This window comes from Pongo pygmaeus, chromosome 4, assembly GCF_028885625.2.
Source record: "Pongo pygmaeus isolate AG05252 chromosome 4, NHGRI_mPonPyg2-v2.0_pri, whole genome shotgun sequence".
In the NCBI taxonomy this organism is placed as follows: Eukaryota; Metazoa; Chordata; class Mammalia; order Primates; family Hominidae; genus Pongo; species Pongo pygmaeus.
The window spans coordinates 154,469,546-154,482,017 of NC_072377.2; the positions used below are offsets into that span (position 1 = coordinate 154,469,546).

General features: G+C 40.4%; 1 non-coding gene across 1 annotated transcript; it reads right to left on the reverse strand.

Annotated features, from left to right (window-relative positions):
* Window positions 1-516: 516 nt before the first annotated feature.
* On the reverse strand, window positions 517-731 carry LOC129037767 (small nucleolar RNA U3). The gene has a single exon (XR_008502985.1). It is a non-coding gene; the product is annotated as a small nucleolar RNA U3 (small nucleolar RNA).
* Window positions 732-12,472: the final 11,741 nt, after the last annotated feature.

Consider the following 12,472-nt stretch of genomic DNA (forward strand, 5'->3'; position numbering starts at 1 on the left):
GAATCCTTATTTATGACAATTAAGAATTTGAAATAATCAAGATAGTCAATAATAAGGGATTGTTGAAGCAAATTGTAGTCTAGCTGGACTGGTAGCACGTGTCTATAGTCCTGGATATGGCAAGAAGATCCCTTGAGCCCAGGAATTGGAGTTCAGCCTGGGCAACATAGTAAGACCCTGTCTCAAATAAAAAATAAAAAATTGCAGTATATCTATAAAACGCCATAAAATAATTTTTGCCCTTTATACCATTAACATGGAAAGATGTTCATGATATGATAAGTTAAAAAAATTGGTTCAAAAAATTGTGTGGGATAGTACCAAAAAGAGCAGAATATGTAAGAATAAATTTACCCAAGAAGGTGTAAGACTTGTTTACAGAAACTTTAAAACACTGCTAAAAGAGATGAAAGAAGACCTAAATATAGAGACATTCTTTGCTTATGGGTTAGAAGACTCACTTTTTAAATTAAATTTTAATTTATATCATTAGTTTATTTGTTTATTTTTATGGGAACCACTAATACCGCGTCCTCTCCTTCTTACTCCCCTGAAGGAAGAGAAGAAGGATCATCAATGGCAAGCGGCAGCTGCAACAAAACAACACTATGAGCTGGCTGCATGCTCAGGAAAGAATGCCTGCCTCCTCCGTTTGGTTTCCAGTGCTCTAAACATTCAGAGAAACTTCTCTAGTATTGAATGACAGAAATGAGCCCTGAGAGTAGAGTCTTAGAAGACTTGATTTTGTTAAGACAATAATATTCCCCAAAGCAATATGCAGATTCAATGCAATCCCTATCAAAGTCCCCAAATCCCACAAATTCCACTTTGCTGAAGTAGAAAAGCTGACTCTGAAATGTATATAGAATTGCAAGGGATCCCAAATAGTCAAAACAATCTTGCAAAAAGAAGAACAAGGTGTTAAGACTCACGTTTGCCAATTTCAAAACTTACTACAAAGCTACAGTAATCAAAATCATGTACTACCAGCATAAGGATAGTCATGCATATAGATCAATGGAATAGAATTGACAATCCAGAAATAAACGTATGCGACTATGGTCAATTGATTTTCAACAAGGGTGCCAAGACCATTCAATGGGGGAAAAGAAGGGTTTCTTCAACAAATGGTGCCAGGCCAACTGAATATCCACATGCAAAAGAACAAAGTTGGGCCTTACCACACACCATGTACAAAAATTAACCCAAAATGAATAAAATTCTAAATATAAGAGCTAAAGCCATAAAAGTCTAAGAAAAGAACAGCTTTATAACCATGGGTTTGGCAACAGTTTCTTAGACCAAAAACAAACGGAACAAATGAAAAATAGATAAGTTGGGGGCTTCATCAAAATAAAAAACTTTTGTGCATGAAAGAACGCTATCAAGAACGCAAAAGGAAACCCACAGAATGGAAGAATATATTTGCAAATCATATATTTGATAAGAATCTTGTATCCAGAATATAGAAAGAACTTGTACAACTCAACAAGAAAAACACAAACAACTCAATTTTTAAAATGGACAAAGGCATAAAAAAGAACAAAATCATGTCCTTTGCAGCAACATGGATGCAGCTGAAGGCTATTATCCTAAGTAAATTAACACAGAAACAGAAAACCAAATGCCACATGTTCTCACTTGTACGTGGGAGCTAAACATGGGGTGCACACAGACACAAAGATGGGAACAATAGACACTGGGGGCTCCAAAAGTGGGGAGGAGGGTTGGGGGGGCAAGGGTTGAAAAACTACCTATTGGGTACTGTGTTCACTATTTGGTTGATGGGATCAATAGAAACCCAAACTTCAGCATCACACAATATACCTATGTAAAAAACCTGCACATGTACCCCCTGAGTGTTTAAAAAATGGGCAAAGGCCTTGAATAGATATCTCTCCAAGGAAGATATACAAATGGCCAACAAGCATGTGAAAAGATGTTTAACATCATTAGTCATTAGGGAAATGCAATTCAAAACCACAAAAATAAAGGTACGAGATAGCATTTCATACCCACTAGGTTGGTTATAATAAAACAAAACAAAACAAACAGAAGGAAAATGACAAGTTTTGGTATGGATGTAGAGAAATTGGAACCCTCATACATTGCTGGTGGAAATCGGTTTGTTATTTCTTCAATAAGTTAAAGATAGAACGACCATTTGATGTAGCAGTCCCACTCCTAAGTATATAGTCAAAAGAACTGAAAACAGGTACTCAAATAAAAACTTACATGTTCATAGCAGCACTATTCACAACAGACAAAAGGTGGAAATAGCCCAAATGCCCCTCAACTAATGAATAGATAAACAAAATATGGCATATCCATGCAATGGAATGTTATTTGGCTATGAAAAGGAATGAAGTACTGATGCATGCTACAGCATGGATGAACCTTGAAAACAGACTGGACCTGGTGATTCACACCTATAATCCCAACACTTTGGGAGGCTGAGGGTGGTGAATCACTTGAGGCCAAGAGTTCAAGACCAACCTGGGCAACATAGTGAGACTCTGTCTTTACAATTTCTTTTTAATTAGTTGGGCTTGCACCTGTAGTCCCAGCTATTTTGGAGGCTGAGGTGGGAGGATCACTTAAGCCAAAGAGGTTGAGGCTGCAGTGAGCTATGATCGTTTCACTGCACTCCAGCCTGAGTGACAGAGAGAGACCCTGTCTCTAAAAAAAAAAATAGAAAAGAAAAAGAAAGAAAAAGGAAAAAAATGTTTTAAAAAACCTTGAAAACATTATGCTTGGCTGAGCATGTTGGCTCACACCTGTAATCCCAGCACTTTTGGAGGCCAAGGTGGGAGGATCGCTTGAGGTCAGGAGTTGGAGACCAGCCTCGCTGACATGGTGAAACCCCATCTCTACTAAAAATATGGAAATTATCCAGGCTTGGCAGTGCATGCCTATAGTCCCAGCTACTTAGAAGGCTGAGGCAGGAGAATTCGTTTGAATCCGGGAGGCAGAGGTTGCAGTGAGCCTAGATCATGCCACCGCACTCCAGCCTGGGTGACAGAGCAAGACTCTGTCCCCATTTAAAAAATATATATATATACTAAGTGAAAGAAGTGAGACACAAAAGATCACATATTGTGTGATGTGAAATACCCAGCATACGCAGATCCATGGAGCTAGAAAGCAGATTCATGGTTGCCAGGGGCTGTTGGGAGAGGGGAATGGAGAGTGACTCTTCAGCTGATACGGGATTTCCTTCTGGGGTGATGAAATTATTCTGAAATTATATAGTGGTGATGGTTGTTCAGCATTGAGAATGCACTAAATGCCACTGAACTGTACACTTCAAAATGGTTAAAATGGTGAAAAATTGTTGTGGGTATTCCAGAAAAATAATTGGAAGGATGAATAATAAAATGTTAACAGTGATTATTTCTGGATAACAGTAGGAGTGAGTTTCACTCTCCTATTTTTCTTTTTATACTATCTGAATACTTTATGAGAAGCACGTTTTGTATTAAAAATCAGAGTGAATAAAAACTATAGTGAACAGTTTTCATTTTAGAAGGCAAGAAGCAAGAGGGAAGGGAGGAAGAAAAGACGGAAGGAAGGAAGGGAGGGAGGAAGGAAGGGAGGGAGGAAGGAAGGAAGGGCGGGAGGGAAGGAAGGGGAGGGAAGAAAGGAGAGGGAAGGAGAGAGTGGAAGGAAGAAAAAAAGGGAGTCCTTGAACCCAGCCCTCCAACTCCCTCATCTCTCTCATTACTTTGGAGGTGCAGGCCTTGCTAGTGTCAGGCTGGGGGTTGTATGGGTTTCTGGTTAGACACCAAGAAGGACCTTTTAGGTTAATAGGATTGAGGTCAGCAACCAACAGAACTCTTTACATATCCTATGGGAAGATCCCTAAGATGTATTGTATAAAGAGCAAGATTTAGGACAGAGTGTGACAATTAGTGTAATTATACACTCAAACACATACACACACACATGCTCCTGCACATACAGTCATAATTACTAAAGAGTGCACGCCGGCCAGGCTTGGTGGCTCACGCCTGAAATCTTAACACTTTGGGAGGCCAAGGAAAGAGGATTGCTTGAGGCCAGGAGTTCTAAACTAGCCTGGGCTATGTAGCAAGATCCTGTCTCTACAAAAAATAAAAATACAAAATTAGCAGAGTGTGGTGGTGCATACCTGTAGTCCTAGCTACTTGCAGAGAAGAGGCAGGAGGATCATTTGAACTCAGGAGGTCTAGGCGGCAGTAAGCCATGATCATGCCACTGCACTCCAGCCTGGGTGATAGAACAGGATCCTGTCTCTCCCTCCCAAAAAGTGTGTATGCATATACATTTGCAAATGTAAAGATACCCTCTACCAAAATGTCGGAAAAACAGCAAGAATGGTTTTCCCCAGAGAGGGCAACTGGGTGATTAGACAGGAGAGAAAGAGAAGAAAACAGACATTTCACTGTATATACCCATCTACCCATCTCTCCATCTCCGTATATTTTGTATTTGGTAGTATGTATATACTTTTTTTTTTTTTTTTTTTTTTTTTTTGATGGAGTCGCCTCTGTTGCCCAGGCTGGAGTGCAGTGACACAATCTTTGCTCACTGCAACCTCCGCCTCCCAGGCTCAAGCAAATCTCCTGCCTCAGCCTCCAGAGTAGATGGGATTACAGGTGCATGCCACTGCGCCAGGCTAATTTTTGTATTTTTAGTAAAGATGGGGTTTCACCATGTTGCGCAGGCTGGTCTCAAACTCCTGAGCTCAAGCAATCTGCCCGCCTCAGCCTCCCAAAGTGCTGGTATTACAGGCGTGAGCCACTGTGCCCAGCTGTATGCATGTACTTTCAAAGACAGATATTTTTTTCCTCTGAGCACTTTCTTTATGTCACAAAAACAAAATTTCCAAAACAAAAAACTTTTTTGGTTTCTGCCCTATTTTTGTATTTACCAAATTTTCATAACAACAGATATTATTTAACAGTGTATAAAAGGCAGATATTACTTAACACACTCAAGTAAGACAGAAATGTTTAAAGTAAAAACAGAACGCTCCTCCTTCCAGTTTGCTTTCAAAAGGAAAATATATTTATAATAAAATGTATTTTAAAATGAAATCAAGGTATCAGAAAAATGGTCTTGATTTGCATTTCTCTGATGGCCAGGGATGGTGAGCATTTTTTCATGTGTTTTTTGGCTGCATAAATGTCTTCTTTTGAGAAGTGTCTGTTCATGTCCTTCGCCCACTTTTTGATGGGGTTGTTTTTTTCTTGTAAATTTGTTGGAGTTCATTGTAGATTCTGGATATTAGCCCTTTGTCAGATGAGTAGCATGGCACATGTATACATATGTAACTTACCTGCACATTGCGCACATGTACCATAAAACCTAAAGTATAATAATAATAATAATAATAATAAAAGAAAAAAAAAGAAAAATAAACTCAAATTCAAGCAAAATTTAAGATTGTTAAATAAAGAAAAGATCTCAAAAAAAAAAAAAAAGAAAAATGGTCTTTAAAAAAAAAAACAAAAAAACTTCTCTGTTGGTTTCCTTTCCCCTAAATTTTCTACAGTGCTATCTATTATTTCATGTTGGAAAATGTCTGTAATTAGCTGAGTCTTTAAACATAAAGCCACGAGTTTTAGGCAGCTGGTGAAGCAGCATTGGCCTGACCTTGACCTCCATGGAGCCCTGGACCCTTTGCCTCTGGCCCTGATCTCTGCAGCCTCCTTGGCCCAGACCCTGAGCCCTGCCAGTCCTGCTGTCCTCACGTGGCCTGCACAGACTGCCAAGTCACCAACCCTCAGGACTCCCTGTGGAGAACTAGGACGGGATGGGGGGCAGAGTGCTTCTGGATATTTTTCAAGGAGGGGCATGGGGGCTGTTTTGAAGCTATGTTTGCCCTATAAGCAAACTTTGATAGCATATGGTAGACAAATAAAGTTTTAAAATAATTTTTTCTTCATGCTTTTATGTTAGATTAAACAAACATTACTTGTCCATTTTCAAGAAGGGGGCAGCAGGTGCTGGGGGAACCTCACGGAGATTGAGAAGTGGGCCAGTCCCTGGACTACCCTCCCTGTCCCAACTGGTGTGGCCGTCATTGGAGGGACATTGATGTTCATCTGCCCATCTCCACTCTGCAGAGTACAGAGGGAGACACAGTCTCTTCCATCTGCCTTGGGCTCAGACATGCCACTGGAAAACCCCCCTGGGGCCACTCACATGATGTAGGACCAAGAGTTTGGAGCTTTTCTCCTGGGGCTCGTTTTCTGAGCCTTTCCCCATCCTGGCTTCTCTGCCCTACTGTCCCCGCACATGTCTGAGGTGATGCTAAGTCAGATTCAAGTGGGCCAGTCAGAAACATTTCCTGCTGGGGGCAGCTCCAGCAAGGTTCTTACTGTCCCCAGTAGCTACCCTATTACCTGAAATATATCCATTTCAGAACCATCTTATTTTTAATTTGTGTTTTTAAAAACCCCATAAGTTCATTTTCTCCCCTAAATTATGAAAATATATCACTGTGAAAAGTAGCAAAAAGTAGAAACAACCCCTCCCTCTCTGCTACCAAAAATGTCACAAAACACTCATACACCCAGTACCTTTAGAGGATCTCTAGTATTTTGGAGTATTTCTTTGAAGTCTTTAAAAATAAATATCAGAGTCATTTTTGTTATTATTGCCTAATATAATTGTGATTAGTCCATACATCGATGATCTTTTTTTTTTTTTCAGTAAAAACCATATCAACAGAAGCTTTTTTTTTTTTTTTGAGACAGGGTTTCACTTCCATTGCCCAGGCTGAATTGCAAGATTTTGGCTCACTGCAACCTCTGCCTCCCAGGCTCAGGTGATCCTCCCACCTCGGCCTCCTGAGTAGCTGGGACCACAGGTGCATGCCACCACACCCAGCGAATTTTTGTACTTTTTTGTAGAGACAGGGTTTTGCCATGTTGCTCAGGCTGGTCTCAAACTCCTGAGCTCAAGTGATCTGCCCACTTCAGCCTCCCAAAGTGCTGGAATTACAGGCGTGAGCCACCATGCCCAACTAGAAGCTTTCTTTTTTATGTTGCTATTAAGGGCTGGCTCTGATGTGCTACTAACTCTGTAATTTGGGGTGTGTTAACCTCTCTGTGCCCCAGTTTTCTTATCTGCAAAATGAGGACAATACCAGTATCTATCCTACTGAGCTCCTGTAAGGATTTAATGAAATAGTGCAAGTAAAATGCTTTGCCAACAGCCAGATTCAACAAATATTAGCAATTCATCTATTGTTAGCATGGACGAAGTTGAATTTTGCTTTTCAACTAGGGTGAATAATCCTATGTTGAACACCTCTGTGTCTAAAGCCTCATCCATAGAGAGGATTAATTTCTTTCAAGAGATTCCTGGACATGGAGTTGCTGAACCAAAGGGTATAGGCCTTTTTTCTTTCTTTCTTTCTTTTTTTTTTTTTAAGACAGTCTTCCTCTGTCGCCCAGGCTGGAGTGCAATGGCGCGATCTCGGCTCACTACAACCCCTGCCTCCCAGGTTCAAGTGATTCTCCTGCCTCAGTCTCCTGAGTAGTTGGGGCTACAGGCGCCTGCCACCTCACCTGGCTGATTTTGCATTTTTAGTAGAGACGGGTTTTCACCATGTTAGTGAGGCTGGTCTCAAACTCCTGACCTCAAGTGATCTGCCTACCTCAGCCCCCCGAAGTGCTGGGATTATAGGCATGAGCCAGCATGCCTGGCCTTTTTTATTTTTATGTTTTTTTTTTTTTTTTTTTTTTTTTAGAGAGACGGTCTCACTAAGCTCTCCAGGGTGGTCTCTAGTGGTCCCCTCACCTTGCCCTCCCAAAGTGCTGGGATTACCCGTGAGAGCCACGGCTACTGGTCCCAGGCCTTTCTGAAGTTCTTGATATAGATTGCCATCAATACTCCTGCAGGAGAGGAAGACTCCTGGTGTTAAGTGTAACTCTGTCTTCTGAGTACAGGGCATTGAGTCTCTCTCCCTGACTCCAGCACACACAACTTTAGTGGATGTAAATTCAGATGGCTTCTCTCTCAGAACACGCCTGCCTAAGAGTTTGATAAGACATCTTGGCATCACACAGACGCCTGTTGGAATAACCCTGAGACCTCAGTTTCACTCTCTGTAAAACCTGGTCAAAGATCTTGCTCAAGGTGTGGCAAAGAGTAATCAATAACTAATGGCTGGGGCTGACTTTTGTTCTCCTGGTCATAAAAGACCTTTGAATTGCTTGGCCACTTTGGGTTTCTCAGGAAAAGTGATAAAACTAAGCCAAAGTTCATCCCAGTTGGCCAGGCTGCCTCTCTCCAGCACCCACAAGGCTGGAGGGAGAGAGGGAATGACCACAGTCCCATGAGTGTTGGGCTAGGTTCACTGGGGTTAGAGTCACCAAGCGTAGGAGCCATTTCCCCATTGACCTTCCTATGCATCACACCACAGAAATATCCCTGTGCTCTGTTTATCTCCCACCCCTCCCCCGACACAGCGGAAGGATGTAAGTTTTCACGCATAGTAGACAGAGGACTTAGACTGAATGAGGTGAGGCTTGGTCAGCCCTGATATGAGAAACACAGATCAAAACCAGACTTGTCCCTCTGCTGTCATCACCCAGCCACCCGACATCACTTCCCAGAATGACTCAATCAACATTTCCTGTACCCAAGCCTGGGATCTACATTTTATTAAGCTTTCCAGAAGATGTTATCATCTAGCAAGTTTTTGAAGGAAACATAGGACTATGCCTATCCCAGTGGTGTCTGCCCAGGTCTCCTCTGTGCTCAAACACCATCCAAGGCTTCCTCACTCCAGCTGGAAGCCTCAGCGCTTAGTGTGGTATTCTAGGCTTCAGTTCACCTGTACAGACCATCTCCCAGCCCTCCCTCACTCACTACCCACTGCAGCTACTCTAGGGTTCCTGGTGCTTGAATATGCTGTGGGCCTTTAGGAAGAGCAACCTTGCTCTTGTTATGCTGTTAACTTAATGAAATCCTCTCCAACATTTAAGGCCCAGCTCTGATGCTCCAACTCTAGAAGCCTCCCTTGATCCAGCCCCATCTAGAAGTGACCCCCTCAACTTTCCTCTGAGCTCCAATAGACTCTCCTCATCTGGGTCTGCACGTAACTCTGGTCACTTTCCACCTTATTTTACAGATGTTAGTTGGCCTCATCTCCCCAAGCTGTCTAGAAGCTGCTTAAGGGCAGGCCCCACAACTGGTTGGTTCATCTCTATGTGCGCAGTGCAAAACTTCGCATCTCTTAAGGCAATTAGTAAGTGTTCTGTAATGAATTAATTCGTGTCCACCATGACAAAGAGATATTGGTCAGAAACGTGAATTAAGTAGAGATAGTTTTATCTCTTCCTTTCCATTCTGGGTGCCTTTTATTTTATTTTCTTGCCTAATTGTCCTGGCAAGAACCTCAAGTACAATGTTGAATAGAAATGGGTGGAATAGGTATCCTCATCTTGTTCCTAGTCTTGGGGGAAGCACTTGGTCTTTCACCATTGAGTATGATTTAGCTGTGGGCTTTTTATAGACGCCTTCTACTAGGTTAAGGATATTCCCTTCTATTCCTATTTTGTTGAGTTTTTTTATTATTATTATGAAGAAGTGTTGAATTTTGTCAAATGCTTCTTCTGCATCTATTGAAATGATCATGTGGTTTTTGTCCTTTATTGTATTGACAAAGTGTATTACATCAATTGACATTTCAGATGTTAATCTTGCATTCCTGGGACATTTACCAGTTGGTGATTGTGTCTAATTCTGATAAATTGGTGTGTTCTTCTTACTAGTATTTTGTTCAGATTTTTCTGTCTACATTCATAAATGATATTGGTCTGTGGTTTTTGTGTGATGTTTTGGTCTGATTTTTGTGTCATAGTAACACTGGCTTCATAGGATGAAGTGGGAAATGTTTCCTCCTCTTCTATTTTTTGGAAGTTTGTAAAGAATTCTTCAAAAATTTGGTAGAATGTACTAGTGAATTCTGGTCCTGGGCTTTTCTCCGTGGGTAGTTTTTTGATTACTAATTCTGTCTTTTTACTTGTTTCAAGTCTATTCAGATGTTCTATTTCTTCCTGAAACAGTTTTGCTACTTTATGGCTTTCCAGGAATTTGTCCATTTCATGTAAATTATCTAACTTGTTGGCATACAGTTGTTCATAGTAATCCTTTATAATCCATTTTTATTTATATAAGGTCTGTAATAATGTCCCCTTTTTCATTCCTGATTTTAACAATTTGAATCTTCTCTCTTTTTTTCTTGATCCATCTAGATTAAGGTTTGTCAATTTTGTTAATCTTGTTGAATAACCAACTTTTGATTTCCTTGATTTTCTTGATATTTTTCTATTATCTAGTTCATTAATTTTGGCTCTAGACTTTATTATCTCATTTCTTCTGTGCTCTAGGTTTAGTTTACTCTGCTTTTTTTCCAGTCTTAAGATTATTGATTAGAGATCTTTCTTCTTTTTTTTGTAATGTAGGTGTAAATTTCCCTCTAAGCACTGATTCCGCTGTATCCCAAGTGTTTTGATATATTTTGTCTTCATTTTTATTCATTGAAAAGATTTTCCTAATTTGCCTTGGAATTTTTTTTAATTCAATAATTCTTTAGGAGTGTGTTGTTTAATTTCCACATATTTGTGAATTTCCCAAATTTATTTCTGTCATTGATTTCTAATTTCACTCCTTTGTTATCAGAGAACATACTATATATGATTTCAATCCTTTTAAATTTATTTGAATTTGTTTTATGACCTAGTATATGGTCTATCCTAGAGAATGTTTCATGTACATTAGATGAGAATGTATACTATACTTTTGTTGATTGGAGTGGTCTGTAGATGTTTTTGAGGTCTAGCAGGTTTATAGTGGTGTTCAGAACTTCTGTTTCCTTGTTAATCTTCTGTGCCTCATAATTTTGTCTCTTCTATGCATTAGAAAATAAATGCTCCTTTCTTGTTTATTTATTTATTTTTATAGAGATTAGGGGGTATCACTATGTTGCCCAGGCTGGTCTCAAATTCCTGGGCTCAAAGTGATCCACCTGTCTGGGCCTCCCCAAATGGGATTACAAACGTGAGCCACTGTGCCCAGCCAATACATCTTTACAGATTAATTTTCTTGTTCCTTAGAGGTTTAGTTTTGGAGTCCTAACTATCGAGTTTGACTATCTAGACAAATGTAATCCTTCTTATAAGAACAAACTCTGTACTTCTCTGAGCTCTGGGTGAATCTAACATATGAAATATTGGTTAAGGCTTGGAATGTAAAATCTTGGTGAAGAAGGGCTTTCTTACCTGATCCTCTTAGGGACATGTGATTCTTGAAGTGTGGTTCCAGGTAAATCAGCCCTGAATCTGCTATTCAACCAAGCTGATGTTTTCTTTCTTCTCTCCTTTTCTCCTTGTTTCCTCCTTCTTTCTTCTCTCTTCTTCCCTCCTTCCCATACTTTTACTATCCTTTTTCCATTCAATCATTTATTTATACTTTTCTTCCTTCATATCCATTCATTTGTCCTTTCCTTCTTCCTTCCTTCTTTCCTTTCTTCCCTTTTTCCTTCCTTCTTTTCTTCCTTCCTTTTTTAATTCAATTATTCATCCTATTCTCCATCCTTTCATCCATCTATCTGTCCTTCTTTACTTCCATCTATCTGTTCACCTTCCCTTACCTCCTCTCTTCTCTCACTGCCTTCCTTCATTTCTTTCCACTCTCCCTCCCTACCTCCCATCTATTCACTCATCCATCCATTTTTAGCAATAAAGCACCAGACAGGACTCAAACTACCTGAAATAGCTGAGCTCGAAGTAGGTGTGGTGGTGGTGCTGGGGTGAAGGCCCCTGATTTCTAATTCTCATTTTCCTTCCAGGAATCTACAAAGTGCCTAATGGTGCTGCTTCACTCACAAACTTTTATAAAATATCTGTTGTGAGCCAGGCATAGTGCCTCGCATTGGGAATGAGTAAGGTCTAGTTCCTACTCCCAGGGACAGAGAATAACAGTATAGCCTGGAAAAACTGCAGTATGGCAGCCTCAAAGGCCAAGGAATAGGAACTTTCAGGGGGGCAGTTGGAGAGGTTTTCTTGGAGAAATAGGGGTTTGGTTGAGCCTTGAAGTATGAGCATTTATGTGAGAATCAAATGTAATAGCACATGAGATTATAAAATGTAAAAATGTCACAGAGAGGGAATGACATTTATTGTTGAGACTTATGGTAAAAACCGCTTAAAGTAATAACAACTGGCCTGCATAGAAAAGGTATTTGTTAGAAGCATTGACAAATTCCTATGCAGTTTTTAAGACTGTAAGACAAATGCGCTGCAGGCGGAATCAGACATTCACAGAGTAGTGAGGCAGGGTTGAGGAGTACTTCACAGCATGGGCTCCGGTATCAGACCCACCTGGCTCCAAGCCCTGCTGTCACTTGCTCTCCATGTGCTCATCTGTGGAATGGGGATGAACAGTATAAGAGGATTAAATGGGATGGTACAAG